The 22577-nt window shown below is 43.2% G+C and overlaps 1 long non-coding RNA gene across 10 annotated transcripts in view; it reads right to left on the bottom strand.

Moving 5' to 3' along the window:
- Positions 1-22577, bottom strand: part of LOC100687178 — a 108962-nt gene that overhangs the window by 4524 nt on the left and 81861 nt on the right. For 8 of the 10 annotated variants that reach the window (XR_005370545.1, XR_005370547.1, XR_005370548.1 and 5 more), the window contains 3 exons: positions 20954-21328; positions 18089-18404; positions 11661-11815 (listed from right to left, as the gene is read on the bottom strand). This is a non-coding gene — a long non-coding RNA (uncharacterized LOC100687178). Of the gene's footprint in view, positions 1-9274; positions 9531-10103; positions 10260-11660; positions 11816-18088; positions 18405-20953; positions 21329-22577 lie in introns of those variants that run through there. The other 2 variants (XR_005370536.1, XR_005370537.1) reach the window with 2 other exon arrangements.

Genomic DNA, 22577 nt, shown 5'->3' with positions numbered 1-22577 from the left:
GAGGGGTGAGAAAGGTAAGCAACAGTCAGATCACGGAGGACCTCAGTGCTGTGCCAAAGAGCTGGTTTTTTATACAGGGGCCATGGAGGAATCACTAGGGAGTTTTGAAACAGGGACAAGACATAGCTGGATTTGACTCCTGGCTTTGCTGTTTCATAACCCAGGTGGAAGTCACATTCATCTGTAGACTAATTGCAGCTTGTGGAGGTTGCTAATAAAAATCTATACAATGCTGGCTCACTCCAGTTTGCCCTGTAACTAGAATTAAAGGTTTATGGGTGAATAGATTCGTGGAGAGATTTCTATCCTCTATACCTCAGCCAGAATGCCCAACAATGGATATTTATCATTTATGAGGTTTTCTTGCTCTATTCCCATCAAAAGTAAAAATAGAAAAACAGACGTGCCAAAAAAGCAAGCCCAACATATTTCAAAATAAAACTCAGAGCAATGGACAAATCAGAGCTGAAGCAAGAGACTCCAGAGACCAGCTATTAGATGAAATTGCTTTGGTCAGAAAGGTTGCTTGCTTCCTTCAAGTTTCCTGGGCCAGATGTTTCCATTTCAGCAATAAATTATAAAGCAATTTTGCATTTTAGCACAAGGGAACATTTATCTGGCTGTGATGTAGTTTGCCAAGGACTTTTCAGCAATCATAGCACTTTTGTTTCTTGCCTTGCAAAAGCCTACAAGGCAGGGAGGATGAGTGCTATCAGGCCCATTTCACAGATGGAGAAGCCAAGGTCCAGAGAGTGCAGTGATTTGCCTGGTTATCAGTTCAAGCTCAAACCAGAGGCTAGAAAAGGGAGACTCTGATGTCAGTGTCCTGACACTACTAGGGGCGTTTTACCTGGCAGGTGTTTCATACATGCAGTGATGGAACAATTCTGTTCTTTCCATTTTAATGTGTATTAAACATATAATAGTACTTGTGTGTGTTTATTTACTTGTTTTTGAAGGCCGCTAAATTAGAAGTTCTGTGGGGGCGGTTTTCTGCATAACAAACAGCCCTCAGATTCAGTGGCTTGTAACCAAGGATTTGTTATTTCTCGTGATTCTGTGAATCAGGAATTTAGTTAGTTCTTATGTTCCACATGATATCAGTAAGGCTCACTCAACTGCTCTCTGTGAAGGTTAATCTAATCTGTGAACTTGGCTGAACTTTGGCACCTAGATATTTGGTGAAACATTGTTCTGCTGTTTCTGTGAATGTGTTTTTGGGTGAGATCAACATTCCAATCAGTGGACTTTGAGTAAAGCAGATCGCCCTCTATAATGCGGGTTGGCCTCATCCAATCAGTTGAAGTTCTGAATAAAACAACATGTGGACCTCCTCCATGCGAGAAGGCATTGTCCACCATATGGTGTCTGAACTTGAACTGCAACATCTGCATTTCCCTGGATCTCTAGTCTGCGGGCCCACCCTGCAGATTTGGACTTGCTAGGCTCCATCATCATGTGAACCATTTCCGTAAATCAATTTTTCTTATATGTTTGTGTGTATATACAAACTGTGTACACACACACGCATATGCCATCAGTTCCATTTCTCAGAAAACCCTGACTAAAAGAGACTGAAAGCTCCAAAGACTCTCCCCAGAAGTCTGGTGCCTTAGTGCTCCTCCATGTGGCCATGCTCTCCTCACGTGGCTCACTTGGGCTTCCTCACAACATGGCCGTGTCGGGTGGCCAGGCTAATTACATGGCCACTAAGAAGTAAGAAACGTGAAAGCTGCCAATCCTCTTAAACCTTGGGCTTTGAAATCTCAGAATACGTCTACTGAGCAGAGCAAGCATCACTGACCGCCCAGATTCAAGCTGAGGGTAAGCAGGGTCCACCTATATATGAGAAGGTTGACGGAATCTCATTGGAAACAATGTGATGGTTAAAAGATATCGCAGCCATTCTGGGAAACCATCTGCCATGGGTAGGAACCATGTTGTGGTCCCAGCAAACTGGAGTTGTTAGTAACATTAAATACAGCAATGTATACAAAGAGCAGAGCACAATAAATATTCCTTGGAAAGATGTGTAAGTACATATGAATGTATGTATGTACAGATGGAGGGATGGAGCGATGATTGGATGGACAGCATGCCTACTATGCATGGTAGTGGCTCCAAAGACCCACTATGGCTTCACATCATCAAATAACTATCTGGTCATTGGAGAAGCAAAATAGGACTGCAGCCAAGAGCTTGAGTTTCATGAGACTGCAGGGCTCCATATCCAGGCTCCACTGTTTACAGGCTGTGTGATCTTGGGAAAATTATATACCCTCTCTGTGCTTCAGTGTCCTCACCCATGAGAAGCTTACATGACTAACGCTCACCTCTGAAGACTATTGCGTGCCTTAATAATGCAAGTGAGATAAGAGGAGTAAAGAGCATAGCACAGGCTTAACAACCTATAATAATAAACTATTCATTTTTTAAATTAATAATTGGTAATGTTATTAGATTTGTGCTTTGCTTATGTGCTGCACATAGTAGCACATGGTCTCTGTCCAGGCATTGTCTTTCTCTCTCTCTGAATACTGCTATTCCGCCACCATGCCACATTCTTCAAAGTTGTGTACCAGTAGGCTTGGGCATTTGGAGAGACGCAAAGAGCAGTTGGTGTTGTTCCTTGTCATCATTTCCTCTGACAGATGCTTGGGTACCTCATACAGCTTCTCACCCTCTCCCACTCCCTGTGGCCAACTTTCTGGAGTGCTTTGAGGAAGACATTATTTGGTGGTGGTGGTGGTAGTGGCCATTGGCCAGGACCTCTGTGGGGCTACCTCACAAAGCCTGTGCCCTAGATGGCTCCATCAAGGCCTGAGAAGCATGATGTGTTGCTGGAAGTTGGTCTGGCTCCGTGGTAAGCAGCTTGCCTGCCATCCTGAGCTGCAAACCTTCAGTTCTCTGCTGGTGCCATATTCTCTCTTTCAGGACTCCAAGGGCACTCTGGCTTCCTGGATAAGGCACCAAAGTCAAGATGAATGAGCTTGGCTTTGAAGGATGGCATTGGCTTGGATTCTGTATGTCTGGGTTTAGTTGGCTTTATATTCTGTTATGTCAGACAAAGCTCTATCAGTCATTTGTTGCTGGCTCCTATGGTTGTTTCTTTCATCTGGATTATAAAGAGCTAAGAGATTTTAACAATTTATGATTTGATTTATAGTAAGTATCTCCTTAATCACCAAGATTCGCATGTTCACCAGGGTTAGACTCTAGTATACAGAGAGTTACCTACTCTCTGGAATGTAAGGTGCTTGGTAGTAGGGGCTACCATATATAGTTGTTTAGGTTGGACACTGCGCAATGATGCCTGGCCAAGTGGGCTGATGTGGGCTGCAGTCCAGCCCATGCTCAGCTTACCGACCCATGCACCTGGCCCAGACTGAAGGAGCAACTTTTTCTAATTTGTGGAAGTTGTGATACCAGTGCTCGGCAGCCCTGCTTGGTAAGATATGTTGAAGGGTTTACTTTGCACAGGAGGCAGAAAATTATGTTGGTGGTTAGAAGCCGATCTTCAGCATGTTTACTCTCAAGAGGAGACATATGATACAAAATAGCTCAATTCAGAGGTATAAAGACCTCTTTCTACCTTTCAACCTCACTGCTACCGCATCCCTGGAATACATGCATTTTTCCTGAGTCTCTACCAGAATGAATCTCTATTTCCTTTTTTCCACCATAAATACTTCCTCGTGGGCTTGGTGACATCAAGATTAGTGCCTACTGGGTTTTTTAAAAAAGGCATGCCTGTGAAATTTACTATGTCCTTCACTGGGAATCGAGGTTTTGCAAAGTGTCTCGATGTCACTCAGGAGCAAGGCAGCTCAGATTTCCAGTTCTTTCTGAAAGACAGCCATTCAGTCGAATGGATGGTAGAGTGAGCCCAGCGTCTGCAGCCTGCTATCTCCTCCTTTCTTCAGAGTTTCAAATTCATTAAAGGATGAATTACTTCATACTTACACAGTAGCTATGTATTGCAGGAGGCAGGCAGACCAGTTTGACATCGTGTGACCTGGTTCACGTAAGGGCAACTTATTTAACTCTTCTGTAAAATGGTGGTAATGATAGTGCCAACCTCATGGGGTTGTTGCGACAATGAAATGAATTAATTTGTGTGACCTATGCCTGACACAGAGCAAGGCTTCAGTAGTTATTAGCTTTTATTTATGAGCACCTACAATGTGCCAGGCCCGGGGCAATCACTGAGAGGAAGCCAGGCAGCCATGTAATGTGGTCCAGAACTGCTGGGAGCTTCCCATCTAGAAGGGGCCATCGACAGTGAACTCCAGCCCCTGCTGCAGGGAGGCGTATCAAAGGTTTCCAAACCTTAGTGAACATGAGAAGCACCTGCACCAGTCAAATCAAAATGAAAATGAGATACCACTTCACATCCACTAGGATGGCTAGAATTTTTAAAAAGCAGGTAATTGCAAGTGTCGGCGAGGATGTAGAGAGATCTGAGCCCTCATACTCTGCAGGTGGGAATGCAAAATGGTGCAGCTGCTGTGGGAAATGGTGTGACGGTCCCTCAGGAAGTCAGACAAGGATGGGATGAGCACTGGGTGTTATACTATATGTTGGCAAATTGAACTCCAATAAAAAAATATTTTAAAAAAAGGAAGTCAGACATGGAATGACCATGTGGCCCAGCAATTGCATTGCGAGGCCTATCCCCAAGAGAAATGAAGACCTACGTCTATTCAAAACTTGTACCCAAATGTTCACAGTAGTGTTGTTTATATGAGGCAATAGTGTTAAGTGGTAGGACAGCCCAAACATCCATGCTTTGATGGATGGGAAAATAAAATGTGGCATATCCATATCATGGAAGCTTACTCAGGCATAAAAAGAAATGCAGCGGCATACACACTACGACATGGACAAAATTTGAGAACATGATGCTAAGTGAAAGAAGCCAGTCCCAAAGGACCACATACTGTGTGATTCCATTTCTCCAAAATGTCCCGAGTGGGTAAGCCTGCAGACACAGAGATGGACGAGTGCCTGCCCAGGGCTGGGCAGGGGCAATGGGCATAGGCGGGTGTGAACTAAAGGCCAGAGTGTCCTTGCGGAATGATAACGGTGCTCTGAAATTGTGGTGGCTGTGGTGATGTACAACTGGGAATATGCTAAAAGCTACCAAATTGCACACTCTAAATGGGTGACTTGTATAGCGTGTGACTTCTATAGCAATAGAATGTTTGTTTTTTAAGTACCTGAAGTGTTTGTTAAAAAGGCATTTTTTTGGTATCCTCCTTTCAAGTCTGGTTATATAAGGTTATATAATAAGCCTTTATGCTTCCAATCTGTCATACTGGCAATTGAGACACATGATTTGGTCAGTGTGAATCATGAACAGCTTCCTGGATGGGGTTGTACTTGCACTGGACCTTATAGGTTAAGGCTAATGGGGGAAGAGAGGCTTTCCAGGAGCAGAGAACAGCACAAATCATGTTAATGGGTCAGAATCTCCGACAGAACTTATGCCAGTGTCTCCATGGGTCTGAATTTCACTGAGGGGAGTAATCAAGAGAAAGAACAACATTTGTCTTCTTACCAAATGGCTCCTTTTTCTCCTTTAACCCTCTGAGCTGCTGCTATCAAGGTATTTTTAGGCAGTTCACACAAACTAATAAGCCAGGGCAGGCACATGTCAGGGAGAGGATGGAAGGGGCAAGGCAGTCGGCGGGTGAGTGACAGCAGTTCTCCTACAGCTGAGCTCTACAATAGCTTCTGTGTTTGAAACTGTCACTATTGAGTTAGAAATGGGCCAAGAGGTAGCTATTAACAATCCACTGAGGGTCTGAGTTTAATGCTTAAAGGGGTTTTTTGGAGCTGGCCCTCGTAGTTTGCCCTGCAGAAGTCTTTTATGTGGCTCACTCTTCAAATGACCTCAGGATCAATAGTTTTCCCTTGAAAAGGGGGTGAAATATCAGACTCTCAAACAGTTCCCCTAGCGGGTGGCAAAGGGGAAAGGTGATCTGGAGATCTACATCTTATAAATACTAGGCAGAATCAATTAAATCCAGGGAATTCGTGGGACGAGGGAGGGGAAAGGGGTCGGACTATGGGGACAAAGAATGCTTCTAGAAAGAGAGGAGGAAATATAATATCCAAGTCTAACTTTGGAGTTAGATTAATTTTAGCTTAAGAATTAAAGTAACTTTTGAGATATAGAGACTGATGTTTTTCCTCACAGCCCGTGGTAGCCAAGGTTCTCTATAACTAAGGTGACCAACTTCTCCTGGAATGTCTGGGACTTTCCTGGCTTTCAGACTGAAACTTCATGTCCCAGTAGTCCTGTCAGTCCTGGCAAACTTAAACAGTTGGTCACTTTATTGGTAACAAGGTCAACCCAATCTCTAGGCTTCAGAGAAGAGATGACTCCATTAAACATAGAGAATAAGAGAGTCAGTTCTGGCTTTTGAGTTTCATGACGTAGGCCTAGACATGAAGGAGGTTTGTTCTAAGATTGAAAGATCTTGTAAGAGCTGGGCTTCTCCACCAGGCCAGATAAAGATTCTGAGATGAGGAGGATGGGAAGGCCAGACAACAAAGAGATCCTAGACCACTGTCATTTGATAGAACTTTCTGGAATGATGGAAGTGTTCTATAGTAAAAACTGTGCTCTCCAAAATGGTACCCACGAGGCACATATGGCTCCTAAGCACTTGAGATGTGACTAGTATAATTAATTTAGCAGACTTTACCAATTTAAATTTGAATGACCAAATGTGGCTAGTGGCTACTATTTTGGACATCTTAGTCTTAGAGACTACTAGGGCCTTTCTTCTGAATAGAGTCATGGGAAGAAGGGAGTTTGTTGATGCCAAATGATGAAACTTCCAGATAGGATCGGAGAACCAAGAACAAAAAGTACCTGAGCTTCTTTGCCAGGGGGTGGAAAGACTCCAGAAGTCCCTAAGCCGATAAGTATGAGAAAAGAAGGTGCAATGAGTCAAGACAGACAAACCCAAGGCAACCTCATAGAGGTGTCTGGGGTCCTGGAATGACCTGGACAATAGTGTTTCTGGTGCACTGTGGAGTAACCCAGAGTTGGCAGATCTCCAGATGCTCGGTGATTGGGAACAAGCAAGGGCACAGCTGTGACCCAAATAGAACAAAGACTGAATAATATGCAAAGTAGATGCCACCATAGATGAGGAACAATATGGAAGGGCAAGTGCCTACACTCTCACCCCTGCCATTTTTGGATCCACATTAGCTCCCTGGAACTTACAAAGATCCTGGGAGAGCCGATGAATTGACTGAGATTAAGTTTCTGTTATCAGAGGAAAGGGAGATTTAATAAGACATGAAGATCAGACACAGGAAATTTAAGTTACATTTCTTGTACCGCTGGGTATCTGGCCTGAGGCTTGTACCTTCTACAATATCATGGTATTATGCCAAGTGTGTGACAAACGTTGTCTAAGTTTACAACTATCTTGAAGGAAGTACGGTTATTACCTCTATTTTACAGATGAGGCAACTGAGGCCCAGGGAGCCGAGGCTGGTAAATGTTGAAGCTGAGATTTCATTCTAGGTTTACCTGGCCCCCCAAATACTTAACCTCTATCTAGGCTGGAATCATCCATTTTTCTACTTCTTATCCTGTTTTCTTCTAGAAACAATACCCTCTTCTTCTGGAGATGTCCTACTTTGCTCTAAATATGTGCATTGAGTGGAGGCTGCCAACCAGGATATAACCAACTCCCAGACAAGATGAGGAAGAAATCATGATGCGGATTTAAACCCCATTTCTCTTTCTTTTCAAACACACAAGGAGACCTTATTTTCTAGCCTCCATTGTAGTGAAGTGGGCATGTGAATGAGTTCTGGCCAATGGAATGTGGAAAGATGTGATTTGTGACATTCTCTAAGGGGTGGGGGGAGGCGAGGAGTGAGAGAAAGAGAGAGAAAGAGACCAATTGGGGGGTGTAAGGAAACAAAGACATAAATCATCTTTTGGAGTTATATCTAGGCATGGATGTGGATATAAGCCCTGACACACAGTACTGACCAAACACAAATGGAACACAAGATCTACCACATTCAAGCCAAAGAAATTACAAATCTGAATTTAAAAGAAAAAAAGTCTTGCTGAAGTTGTAAAATAATCTCAGCCTCTAAACTTGCTCCGGGAGGAATCCAGGTCCTGAGGCTGTGGGGCCTCCAAGAAGAGTGTACTTGTCAGCATCTCGTTCAGACATGCCTGAGAGAGTGACAGACAAGGCAGTGAGCCCAGAAACCAGAATTAGATTGAATCAAGAAACTTCAGAATCGCTCAGGGCAAGGACTGCTTCTTCCATTCCTTCCTTTGTTGAATGGCAGGTTTAATTCTGGATATCTTGTTCCTACTCCACTGATGTGTAGGGAGTGGTGCAAGAAGATGACTTGTCTTCTAGTTCACAGGTCACCAGATCACAGGGAGGCACATCTGCACCTGACGAGGACTGCACCACATCACCGAGATCCTAGCCCTCAGGCTGGCTGTGGTCGTTGGGTGGTCTTTGGGTTGTCTCACTTGGGATGAGGTCTGCGCTCTCTGCATGAGGGACATGGTGTGACACGGATGAACAGATGGGGGACAGCAGAGATGGTGCTCTGTGCTCAAGAACACTTTAAAAAAAAAAAAAAAAAGAACACTTTTTCCTTTTCCTTCTAGTCACCTAGTAAGACTCCATTTCCCAGCTTTCTTTGTAATTTGGTGGAGCCAGATGACTGTGTTCTGGCCAATGGAATGTGTGTTGACAGTGAGGAGAAGTAGAGCAGAGAAGCTCAAAAGGTGGGGTTGAGCCACCATTTGCATAAATCAAAGGGACATGTTTGTTGATAGAATGAAGAAGGGGCCTCTGTTCTTAGACTTAGGCCAGCTTTTGGTGACAGTCGCTCCCATGGAGTTTTCTGGACAGGACTGCCTCTGTGGCTGTGTAGACTGTGTGCCACACAAAGGGGCCTGGGTAAATTCTAGCCGAAGCTCCACTTACCTCACCTGTGTCCTTGCACTAGGCTTCATCTGCCTGTGGCAAGGTTACTCATGTCTCTGCAAAAGCACCTTCTCCTCACTAAGCCATGGACCTGGGGGGCTTTGCCTGCTAGAGGGATACATATAGGTTTTCCTCCTCTCCTGGGAAGCTCCTCTTTAAAAAAAAAAAAAAAAAAAAAAAATTATTTTTAAGAGATTTTATTTATTTGAGAAAGAGAGAGAGAACATGAGAAGTGAGTGTATGGATGGGAGTAGGGGAGAGGCAGAGAGGGAGAGGGACAAGCAGACTTCCCATGGAGCAGGGAGCCCGACTCAGGGCTCCATCCAGCACCCTGGGCTCATGACCTGAGCCGAAGGCCGACGCTTGACCCACTGAGTCACCCAGGCACCCTGAGGAAAACATATGGGCTGGAGCAGTGGCTCTGTCTTTGCAGTCTGTGAATCAGCTGGGGGCTGCATGTCACACTTTCAGACCACATCCCACAGCGACCTTGCTTTTGCAAGTGGTGGAAACATGAGACACTGGCTCCTTGAATAGCTGTTATTTGAAACAAACAAAAAAAAAGTATAGCCTATTTTCAGAAAGCCGAGTGACATTGTCTACTCGTCTCCCCAGCTTCCCCTACCATTTATGGTTAGCTACCAGGAAATCTGAGGTGCCCTTTGAGTGTTCTGAGGGATCTCAGGATTACCAAGAAATGCTCCAAACTTGTGCCCATCTTTGTTAGGATCATTTTTCTTCTTGCCTCTTTGCTTTGGTATTTCTAGCAAACCTCCTCATTAAAGCAATATTAAGCAAACTCATAAATATGTATATAGTCTTCTTAATTATCTGTTGATAGATATGGACTCTGATACATTTACATAATGAGCTTTTAAAACATGCAGATGCATTTTTACAATTAGACCCAGGCGGGGGCTGGGTGAGGGGGAACTTGGAAGGAAAAAACAAAGCTTACTCTGGCAATGCCAAAGGCGCCTGTTTCAAGCAAGCTTGGGGTTGAAAAAAAGCTAATTGGTAAGGTTAAGGAACTTCATTCCTCCCCACAGGTTTCAGATAATATTAGGAATGTTGTTAAGTTAGAAGCAAAGCCAAGTGAAATGGACTTACATCCTGTTCCAAATGCTGGCGGAGAAGCTAACAAATTAGAACAGAGTCAAGGTGTGATAATGCAGTCAAGGCGTGGAAGCCGTAAGGGGTGGGGTAAAGCACTATGGTGCCCCTCATTCTGGGCACATGGGTGCCCCACCGTGCAATTAGGTGTGTCTGTGAAAGGTGAGCAGATGTGATGTTAGTCACTTTGGGGCAAAAATATTTAAAAGCCACGTTACGATTTTCCATGTTCTTTTCATTTTGCTGGTGAGCCTGGAGAACCTTCTGTTAGCCTGTGTCCTGGAGCAGGGTCCACTGGCAAACCATGCAGCATGAACGAGAAATAAACCTTTGTGGGTTAAGGCATTGGAATTTGGGGGTTGTTTGTGACAGCAAAAAAATTCAAGTCCATCCTGACTGATCTAACTGGGAGGGACTTGGAAAGGATTCCAGGAACTACCTTCACTGGAAACTTAAAATCTAATGGCTCAATTCCACAAGAGGAGTTTTGTGGTCCAGAAGCAGATTAAGGAAACTAAAACAAACTCCTTTTCCCCGTTTCTCCAAAGGGATCATTCAGGTGGGATCCCTTGTCTTACACCTAAAAGGTGGGCATGGTCTTTCCACCCCTACGGTGCCAACTGATGTTTCTCCTCAGCTGGAGTGGAGGCTTTGGGGCTGAGGGTTGGGGGGTGGGGGTGTTCTACAATCTGAATTTCCAAATACATAAATGCAGTAAATGTATCTGATCCACCTGAAGGGCAATTATGAGTGGTGATTTGATCAATTCATTCTGTTAAAAATAAATAAATAAAACAAAACTGAGTGCCTTCAGGTAAAAAATGTGATATAAATCCTTCCTTGATAATATCCTGGCAGAGGAGAAAATGAGAAACTAGCGATACCAAAAGAGTCCTAAATTAGAATGTTGTTTTCATTAACAGAAGCAACAGAGAAGGGACTATGGTTCTCGGATCCTTAAGAAGTGCCAGAGGGAGAGAGAACTGATCTCTGTCCTTGCAGTGTAAAGGTGATAAAATTAACAGACTTAAAAAAAAAAATGCCCCACACATTTTTCTAAATGCTCTGTTTATGTAACTCACTTATTCATCACACACCCTGTGAGGTCTCCTCAGTTTACACATGAAGGACCTGAGGCCCAGAAATGTCAGCAGCTTGATTGGGGTTCTAGATTTTGAGCAAAGGCAGCTCCATTCCAGAATTTACAGTGATAACAGTATTAGAATGGTAGGAGCTTCTGTGTCTACATAATATGGGCGGAAGGAAGGGAGTGTAGATTCAAAAGCCAAAAGATGGGCAGAGAGATGGGTGAGTTATAAGAAAAATTATTGTTAAAGGGTCATTTTCAAAATAAGATACAATAGTGACTCTCATCCAAATTAAAAAAAAAATATGCCAAAGATTTTAACTCAGAAATTAATGAGGGAACCAGCAAAGTATTACAACCTTTCTTTCAAAGTACCACATCTACATGGTCCAATCAGGAATCTGCAAAACTCATTTACAAATGGATAGAAGTCTAGAGGAAGGGTTGACCACGATGCACGCACTTACAGAATCTGATGATCCGGGGACACTCCGCAGAAAGGATCTTCAGTAATTTCTTTTTTCCATTTCAAAATCTCATATGATTTTTTTCTCCAAAAGTTTTTTGGCTTTGTAGGTACGTTAGATTTTTTTTTTTTTTTTTTACCTCTTTGAGTAAGGATCTGGGAAAAAAGAGATGGGATCTTTATGTCTCCTGTCATCTAACTGAAAAGGTCATTTCGAATGTATGGTCCTTTTCGATAAACATTTTAAAAAACAAATCCTCATGTTCTCCTTTAATGTTATTTAAGGTTTCAAATCAAATGTCTTCACCAGCAGCAAATTGAACAATGCCTCCACTCAATTCTGTTTTACCCCCTATGTCATACCTTCTTCTCCTATATTAAAAAGCACAGGTCTAGAAAGATGGGCATGGGAGGAAAAAATTGAGGACATGCTAGCTATTTTTGAATACCTTCAAGGGCTGCTTGTGGAAAAGGGAACCGATTTCTTTTGGAGTTCCAAAGAGAAATGTTAACCAAGAGGTGGGAACTACAGAGATGCAATTTTTGCCCAACAAAGAAAATGCAGTTTTGCTTCCAGAGATCTTTGCATCAAAGGGTCTGGCTGCCTTTTTAGATAATGACACCCCTCCGCATCACCTGAGTGGCCAGCAGCGGCTGTACATCTTCTGCTGGGATGCTATTGAGGTTAGTACTGCCCTCAGATGCTTAGAAGGGAAGGATGGGCTTTGCCTGGCACCCGGGCTTTAAGACAATGGGTGTTTGAAAGCTTTAAAGCCCTCAAGCTTTAGCCTGCATAAGAATCATGGGAGAGCGTGGAAAAAACCCAGATACTTGCTACCCTACTGTCCACTTCCAAAGATTCAGATTCAGTTGGTCTGGGTAGGGCCTGGGAGTGCACATTTCCAAGAAGTTCCTGGTGATGCTAATGCAGCCCTCCCAGGACCAAACTTTGGGTGGTCCTTCTACAGACCTTCCTTCTGCTGCATTCATCCTTACATGGTACAATGTCGACAGGCTAAGAGGATGTGCCCAGCCAGAGCTTAGACGACTTTTCTTCTTTTTAAAGATTTATTTATTTATTTTAAGGACGTGGGTGGGCAGGGGTGGGCAGGGGGAGAGGAAGAGAGTCCTATGCAGACTCCGTGCTGAGTGAGGAGCCCTACATGGGGGGAGCTCGATCTCACCATCTTAGGTCACGACCTGAGCCAAAAACCAAGAGGAGATATCTTGGATATCTAACCAACTGTACCACCCAAGGGCTCCTTAGATGCCTCCTTTTCTAAACCACTCTTAGGATACTTCCCAGAATTCCCTGATCAAAGGCCCTCAGCTTCCTTCCTGGGCCTGCATTGGCTTCTTGTCTTGATTCGGTCACCCAAGGAGGCTCCGCTTTTAACTCCGAGATGGGGATATGGAGACAATGAGGGTTGAACTCTGTTTGCCAAAACATATGTTGAAGTTCTCCTGCTACCTGTGAATGTGACCTGAATTGGAAATAGGGTCTTTGGTTCATGATATAGTTTTGTTCCTCGTAATATCTGTACTGTGTACTGGATCTTCAGGATTTATTTATCTACTAGTTGCAAGTATGTATCCTTAAACAACATCCCCCCACCCAAGCCTTTGGTAACCATCATTCTACTCTCCTACTTGAGTTCAGTTTTTTGTTTTTCTCCTAAGATTCCACATATAAAAATATGTAGTATTTGTCTCTGTGTGTTTAACTTATCTCAGCATAATGTCCTTAAGCGCATTCTGTATTACGGCAAATGACAGCATTTCCTTTTTCCTCATGACTGAATGATACTCCATTGTGTATATACCACATCTTCTTTACCCTTTAGTGGACACTTAAGTTGTTACCATATCTTGTCTCTTGTGTACAGTGCTACAATAAACATGGGAGTGCAGATAAATAAAAAAGGAAATAGGGTCTTTGCAGATGTAATCTCGTAAGACATAAAGGTAAAATGAGGTCATTAAGGTCTGCCCTCATCCAACATGACCAATATTCTTCTAAGAAGAGGGCCGTTTAGACACAGACACATGCAGACAGGAGGATGCCACGTGAAGACACAGACACGCAGGGAGAACCCCAGGTGATGACAGAGGCAGAGAAGGAAATGATGTCACTGCAAACCAAGGGACATTGGGATGACTACCATCGGCAGAAGCTGAGAGGGGCAAGAAAAGATTCTTCCTTAGAGGCTTCAGGAAGCTTGGTCTTGCCGACACCTTGGCTTTGGAGTTCTAGCCTCCAGGACGGTGAGACCCTAAGTAGGTATGGTTTTAAGCCACCCTGTTGTGGCACTTAGGTACAGCAGGCATGGGAAATAAATACAGGACTCTGGTTCCACAGAGCAGCTTTTCTAGAAGACAGAGCTGGTTGACTACAGAGTAGATTCCCTTTGGAAGGGACAGTGGAGGGAGTGAGGAAGAGTTTTTCATGCCCCAAAATGTGGTGAAAAAGAACAGAGACTAGAAGTGAGTGAAAACCATAGCTGAGAGGAAAGTTTGGATTTGCCTTAAGGTGGAGGAGCCATGCAGGTTAAAAGCAGATGAGAAGGTAAGGAAAATCAATTCCACGACAGCAGGAAACAGAAACAGCAGCTAGTTAGTTAGGTAACTAAGAGCTAGTTACTCTGTGCCTGAGGCTGACATTGCTGTTAGGTTTTTCTCAGTTCGTGGGGATGACACGCACATGGGTGCACGCACACATGTACACATACACAACAACAAACCTATGTTTTGTTTTTGTTCTCCACTGTTAACTTTGTGGTCCCAGGTTTATAATCACACAAGCATCCAAATATTTGTTAGGACCAGACCAAAAGACCATCAAATGTCTCACTCAGACTGTACTTGTTGATTATGTTGCAAAAGAACAGTTCTCCCCTTCTACCAAAAGGATATTGATGGAGTGGTTAGGGGCATAAGGAATTAACTTCTAGATGAATAGTTATCTGGCTTGCTTTTGTTTTTCTTGTCTATTTTCTAATAGCTCATGAGCCCTCTGTCCCTCACCTCTGGACATACATTCACACTTAAACACTAATAGACATGAGTCCCCAAGAGTTGTGTGTCCAACTTCCTCCCAAATCCAGAAAATTCCACTCTGGCTCCCTAAGCCCCTAGAATCTTACAAATGTGCAGGAGGAGCCAGGAGTCAGGGTTGCTTACAAAGGAAGGTCTGGCTTGCCAGTCTCAGTTTGGGCAATAAAGGGGTTGGGGTTGAGGGGTAAAAAGAAAAGTTGGAGGAACCTGTGTGTGTTGTCTCCTTGTCCCTTGTATCAAATAGAAGAGACAAGAGGAGTGTGATCTTAAATGATATTTTATGGTTATGATTCTTTCTGGCATCCTACAGATGGAGTGGAGCAAAATTCATGAAAGACAAATGAGGAGCAGTCAGGGAAGGGATGTGCTGGAGACAACTGGGGAATCAGAGCCAGAAGAACAGTGGAAAGAACCAGAGAAGGCAGGGTGTTTGGGGCTGAGCCTGGCGTGATTCTGTTTCTGATTCTTTTTACATTACCTGCAATTCTCAAGAATAGAATTCCTGTCCAGAGCACCCACTATTTTAGGATGACACAACCCTTTAGGTTTCTCAAATGCTCCCTCTCTAAGGAAGGGGAGAGGTGGAGATTTAGAAGGAATTTTGATGAAAGGTTAAAACCTATATTGCAAATCTCTCTCCTGCCCAGAAGCAGATGCTAAATCTCCATTAACTGAGGACCTTTCCCCAATCCCTAAATTGTGTCTAAGTTTGGGGGCTCCCAAAATGCTGAAATATGAGAGTTTAGGGAGGGGAGGTGGCTATCCTCCCTGTCTGTCCTGACATCTACTAATACTAATATGCCCTCCTTTGCACTTAGCCTTCTATCAAGAGTCTACTCAGATGGCTACCTGCCTGTCCACCTGGGCACCTCCCACAGCTAAGTCTCTACTATTTTTAGACCAGGCTCAGGGCCAGGAAACTCTCCCAGGTTTGCCCTGTGTTCTCCCCCCGCCCTTTCCCCAGCTCTGAAGTAGAGGTGCCTCTTTGTCCTTTGATCCCCCAAACCCACCTGGAGTTTCTATTATTCCTCTCCCCAGGACTGGGATGGGGGCAGCAACTCAGGAAACAGAGTCCCTTCTCAAGGACACAAGTGTCTTAGATTTTATGCTTTCCTTTTTTGTCAGCTTCAAACTCAGAGTGATGACTTTGACAATGAGTTGACTTGCTCCCCACCTCCCCGCCGAAACTGAGAACATGAGTGACAAATAAACCTTTATGATCGCCATTGATTAGGATTTGGGGATGGATGTTACTGTAGCAAAATCTAACCCATCCTGACCAATATTTCAAAATGGCCCCCCCCCCCTTTTTTTGATTTATTGTCAATTCCTTTACCTTGGTGTACACATTGTACTGCATTTTAAGACCTTCACCAGCTGGTTTTCACATGGGCTCCGTTTCTTAATAACGTCACTTGGTGCCACAGAAACAAAACAACAACAAACTGCTTTATTGTTTGCCTGAAGGCCCAATTTGGATTGTGGTAAGAAAGGATGTCTCAGATGAGGGCTGTCATTTCCCGGCCTTTGAGGGATCCTGCTCTAGTGGGCTGAGTAATTTGTTAGGACTAAAGTGGTGGGGAGGGGATGAAATGTCACCAGCAAGCAGGAAACATGCTCACATGGTTTCTTCTTGTGTATCTGGCAAGACTTTTAATTGTTTCTAGAGAAATCAGCTTACTGATGTTAACCATATGGAACTGTTAATACATGGGGTAACAGAATAATACAGTAGGATCATGTTTCTTTAGTTGTCTGTAAAATGGCAGTAATTTGTAAACCAAAAATGGAGCTTAAAGCAACAATCACAGCAAAGTTCTTCATTTGACATGTCTCCATTTTTCCCCAAATGATTCCAAATGCATGGCACTCTTTAAAATACTTCATTTTAATGACATTCTTTTAAAACCATTATAATTGTAATTATTTCTTATAAACCTAATCCTCTGCCTAATTCTGTTGATTATAGGTCTCGCTTCCCCTCCCACACTCCATATTATGTAACATTTTTTTTACATTGTTAGTGCTCCAGGAACCCCTACTTGAGCACCATTTCAGTCTCTGGGCAGCAGACAGTGATTCTGGTATCTCTATATAAACTTTCCAGAAGGTATTCTTTTAGCTTGGATTTTATGAAGGCTTAATTTAGGGATAAGGATTAAACCCACATAATGGGAGGAGATATACATACATACATACATAGTTACATAGATATACATATACATACATATACATACATTAACATACATAGTTAAGTAATGGTTAAACAAAATATGCTGTATACAATGGCAAATAGCATATGGCTTTAGATCCAGTATGATTCTGGCACTAGTGACTAGGCTTTTCCTGAATTCCACTGAGGACAGGGTCGCTCCAGGAGGGCCCAGAATGAAGTTTCAGTCTTGCTTTTGCTTTTGCTCTAGCAGTTCTTCTTTTATGGTGCTGGGTCTATTTCTCAGACTCTTGTTACGTACTTTTAATTCTGCCTAACAGAATGACAGTTCTGTCATCATGAGAGTCTGGATGGGCATGTATTTGGATCAGGCGGGGTGAACAATGACAGAGGGCTGTCTGTCTGTCTGTCTCTCTCTGCAATGGTTCAAAGTTTTGGTTTTAATACAACAGAGACTTAGAGTCTTTCAATCTCAAGAACTGAAATTGATTTTCTACGCTTGGTTCTTTCTATTCCTACAGCATGAATCAGTGGAGCCTCTCAAATTATGGCAACATACTCTTTAGAAAGCAAGCACACTCTGCATTAGGGCCTCTCTCACTTCAGCATACTTAAGAGTTCCTGGGACAGGGGGTGCTTGTTAAAAATATAGATTTCCAGGTTCTACCTTAGACCCCTGAATCAGTATTTCTGAGAGTAGAGCTCAGAACTCTATATTTTATTTTGTTTTTAAAATATTTTATTTATTTATTTGAGAGAGAGAAAAACAGGGACAGTGTGAGTTGGGGTAGGGGCAGTGGGAGAAGAAGTAGACTTCCCACTGAGCAGGAAGTCCAACTGGGGCTCGATCCCAGGACCCTGGGATCAAGAGCTGAGCCTAAGTCAGACACTTAACTGACTGAGACACCTACGTGCCCCAGAACTCTACATTTTAAAACAAAATTTTGACATAATTCTGAAACTATTGGTCAGATGACTCCCTCTGTGAAAAACACTACTTATAAGATGCCTTCCCCTGGGATATAAAGATGATAAAGGATTTCTCAACTTTGGTTGGGGAATTAATATATCCTGGCTTGAGTGACACCTGAAAGTCTCTCTTCCATTAGTCAAAAAGCTTTTTCTTAGATGGTTTTCTTGCCCTAACTTTCAAATGTACTTTGCTAAGTTCTTGTGCTCAACTGGGTATTGTATCCACTTACCCCAAGCAACAGTGACATTGCTCATGCTTGCAGTGACAGAGGTACAGAAGAGCAGTGAAACATGTCATGTTGGTCCATCTGAATTGTGTCTGGGAGACTCAACCTTTCAAAGATGATGGTGGCAATATGAAAGCTCTTCCACTGCAACATACTTGGAAAAGTTGGATAAAATAAGATAAATGTATTCTCAAATGCCAAGGTGAGAATGAAAAAAAAAAGTCAGAGAAATCCTTGGGTGTCCAAAACAAGAAGTTGAAATCCTCAGTTCAGAAGGTATTTGCCAAGTTTACAACCAAAGAACAAGTTTTCAGTGACTCTGTGGGGACAAAAAACAAAATCTTAGCTCTGCAAAAGTCAGGAATGGGATTGAGAAAGCTTTGTAAACCTGGAGCCCTGAAAGGCACACTTGGGGAAAGAGTAGGCTAGAAAACATTTTCCCCATAATGGGAGATGAGAAATAAATGTGTCTGTCTTGGCAAAAGTTCTAAGTGAGTAAAAACATCTCAAAATTAGTGATTATAGATCTATTAGTGCATGGGTTTGGATTCACATTTATACTACCTAGTCCTGGAAATTTCAAAGATAAAAGTTGATATAAAGTGACCACAGGCTTATAATATTCCTACACATGTAGCAGAGGAGGAAAAAAAGTCCTTCCTGGGGGGATAAACTTCCAATCCAAGAGTCAGAGGATTCCCATAGATAAATCCCAATTACATTTGTGTTTGTTATCCAAAATTGCAAGCATCGTATAAGCAAGCCACAGTCAGCAGAAACAGTAAGTAGTAAGAGGACCATATCCCCTCAAGATGTTCAGGAAGTGGAATGATCAGATATAAGATATAGAAATTAATTTAAAATATTTAAAGAAAATAGAAGGTGGAATTGAAAGCACAAGAAATTAACATAACACTGTGAAAAAAGACGAGGACGGGGCATCTGGGTGGCTCAGTCAGTTAAGTTTCTGACTTTTATGGAGATCGAGCTCCATGGCAGGCTCTGCACTAAGTTAGAGCCTGCTTAAGATTTTTCTCTCTGCTTCTCCCTCTGCCTCCTGTGGTCACTCACATATGCTCTCTCTTAAAAAAAGAAAAAAAAAAGGAGGATCTAGAAAAGAAGAGGATCTAGAGGATCTAGGAGGATCTAGAAAAGAACCAAACACATTTTCTAGAATAAAAAAAACAAATGACTGAAATAAACCCTCAGTAGATGAGATAATAGCAGAGAAGACAAAGCTGGAGCAAGAATTAGTAATCTAGAAAATAGGGCTAAAGAAATTACTCAGAACACAAAACAGAGAAAAAAAGACAGGGAAAGCAGAGATGAGAGCCAGTTCTTCCCTGATGGTTCTAGATACTTCCATTTTCCCAACCTTAGCTGACACTGATGGGATGCCATGGCTTTGGTAGATAAAAAAACAAATAACTATGACTTAGTATGAAAAGGGCTCTATAGTAAGATATGTAAAGGAACCAAGGAAGGAATATGAGTAGAGTATTATTTTTTTGTTCTCAGCTGAACCCCAGTACCTAGAACAATAGTTAGCACATAATATTTGCTCAAATCATATTGTATAAATAGTATCAAGGCCAGAGATCTAGGAACGCTTGTCCTACTAACTCTACTTCAAAATTCTTGATGAAGCTATACCAACAAGAAGCAATGTGCTAATAAAAAACAAATGACAATTAAGGGACTATTTACTTTTGGTGGGGACAGTGGCTGATACTCTGGCTAGACAACCCTGGTCCAAGCAGAGCTGGAGCAACCTGATTAGCATGAAAGCTAAGTATGTGTCTCTATTTCGCTAAACCTGAACCCTAATTTTGATTCATGATATTGGAAATGATACATTTGCAACAAAATAGAAACTTACACCATATGTGGATGATATGATTTAATCTACAATTTTATGAGGTAGAAATGTTGTTTTCCCTAAAAAATGAGAAAACTGGAGCTTTAATGGAATAAACAACTCACCCAAGGTCACATGACATGTAAATGGCAGAAGCAAGAGACAAACCCAAGTGAGCTGACTCTATTGTGCTATTTACACGTGGACCTATGACCTTTGGACATGCTGGAAAACACTGGTGCTTACTGGTGAATATGAACCAATCACTGTCCTGAAATCGAACCAGATTACTCTCCTCTCACTTTGGGGAAAGAGTGGGAAGAGACACAGGCAGAAGGAAGGAATTGTTCCCTTCTACCTGGGCAGCAGAGGTGTTGCTGCATAGAGGAGCACTGGAGGGGAGTGAGTGGGAAACATTTCATAGAGAAGGTGTCTTTCCGGTGGATTGGATTCTCTAAGGAGGAGCAGGGGCTTGCTGGGGAGGAGCCCTGGAGATAGAACCAGCAGCATCTGCAGTGTGTGGGTCTGTGTAGGGCTGTAGTGTTGAGTCTGATGTAGCCGGAATACAAGGTATGTGTGGAGGAGAACCGGAGGCTCAATTAGAATGGTGGGTTAGCACTGGACTGTGACAGGCCTTGTAAGCCACAGGAATTCGGATTGCCTGGGCTGGGGAGGGACTTCCATTGGAGTTGACAGTGCCTCTTTGGATAGCTGGTGACACAGGCAGAGTGGGAACCACGAGAACTGTTGGTTCCGCTCATAAACGCGGCCTCTGTCATGACTTATAGCCTCGAAGACCTAACTGTACATCTACAGTCAGATATAGAAGCACAGACCATGGCTGCTTTGGCCCTCACATCCCCACCAGATTCTGGGTGGATTGTGTCTGAAACCAGTCATTTTTGTGAAGGGCAACAAATAGTAGTGTCATATCGTCCAGCCAGAATTATACACTCAGGTGGCCTGTGGCCTAGCCTGAAATTCTGTGCCTTTTGTTCTCAGGCACTTACCCTGGTTGATAGGGCGATGGTTCTCAACTTTCACTTGCACGTTGGCATCACCTGGAGAACATTACAGAACGCTGACACCTGAGTCCCACTGCCAGAGTCTGACTTAACTGGTCTGAGGCATCAGAACTTTTTAAAGATCCCTGGTTAATTCTAAGGTGCAGCCACAGTTGAGAAGCAGCCTTGGAGGGAGAGCATGTTCCTCCATGAGGGTGGTTGGGACCCAGAAAGATGAAGAACACTGACGATTTCATAAACATGGCAAAACGGCTCCACAGTCTCGCTGAAAGCTGCCCCTGGCGACTTGGTAAAGTCTTGTCGGTATGTTTTTCTGAGATCAGATAAAGCACATTCATCATCACAGCAGCTACCCAAAAGCTGTAAGAAATTAAAAGCAATGATGCTTGTGGGGAGAAGCACAGTGTTCTGGAAACAATTGTTCCTACCGTTAGTTTAATCCCTAAAACACAACCACAAGATTCCATTCTTTGTTGTCACTGTGTAACTGCTTTGGAGATGAGCAGGGAAGGTTAGGATGACATATTAACAGTTGTTTATAAGTCGTAAGATGTTTTCAAGCACATTAGCACTCTGATGGCCACGATAACCATTAAGATAATCATCTTTTTTTTTTGGCAATTTACCAATGAGGATACTGATGTGTGGAGCGCAGTCACACAGCTCACGAGTGGGCAACCTTAAGTTAAGCCAAGACCTCTAGATCTCAGCACTATTGCAACGTCCAGAGTTCAAGGAGGAAAGGTGGACGTCCATGCAGCAGACTGGGTATTCCAACTGGCACGTCCATGGATCCCCATCAAGGATTCACACTCATCCCACTAATACCCATTCTCTGCTCAGACATGGGGTGGAGAAGAAGGTAAAGAATACCTTGAGTTGTGATATGTCACCTACCTCTGGGATATCACCCTGACCTTCCCTGGCCCTTCTCCTAAGGTCTCGATCTCAGTCACCGGTACCACTGTCCCCTCAAGAGTCACCTGGATGGACACCTCTCACATCTCACATGCAATCACTTCATGGCAATATACTGTCTTTTTGCCTTTTTCTCAGCTATATGTACTCCCCGTTTCCATTACCAGCGCTGTGCCTGTTGAAGTGATCATCATGTCATCGCTGAACTGCACTGGTCATCTGGAGATTGCATGCTCTCTGCTGCATATCTGTTATAGCCCCAGCTTAACAGACCTCCAGTTCAACAGACCTCCAATTCAAGGGGATCTCAGGGACCTCCAGTTTCTACCTTTCCACAAATATTTTGCTCACACAGTTCCCCTCCATTATTCCTGGTTACACGGAAGAGTAATGGATTTGAAACTAAAATAATTGGACGTGTCTTGGATCGTGTCACTTAACAGCATTTCCTAAAATTCTTTGATGCTTATCAAATACCTATTACATTCCAGTTCTTGTAAATAAAATACTTAGCTCTGCATTGCTTGTTTTGTCTTGTTTCACTACGAAGAATCATTACTAGGGGTGCCTCAGTGGGCTAAGCATCTGACTCTTGGTTTCGGCTCAGGTCGTGACCTCAGGGTGGTGAGATCGAGCCCCATATTAGGAGGAAGCCTGCTTAACATTCTCTCTCTCCCTCTGGCCCTCTCCA

Source organism: Canis lupus, chromosome 15 (assembly GCF_011100685.1).
Source record: "Canis lupus familiaris isolate Mischka breed German Shepherd chromosome 15, alternate assembly UU_Cfam_GSD_1.0, whole genome shotgun sequence".
NCBI lineage: Eukaryota > Metazoa > Chordata > Mammalia > Carnivora > Canidae > Canis > Canis lupus.
This window is presented reverse-complemented; position numbering and strand designations above follow the sequence as displayed.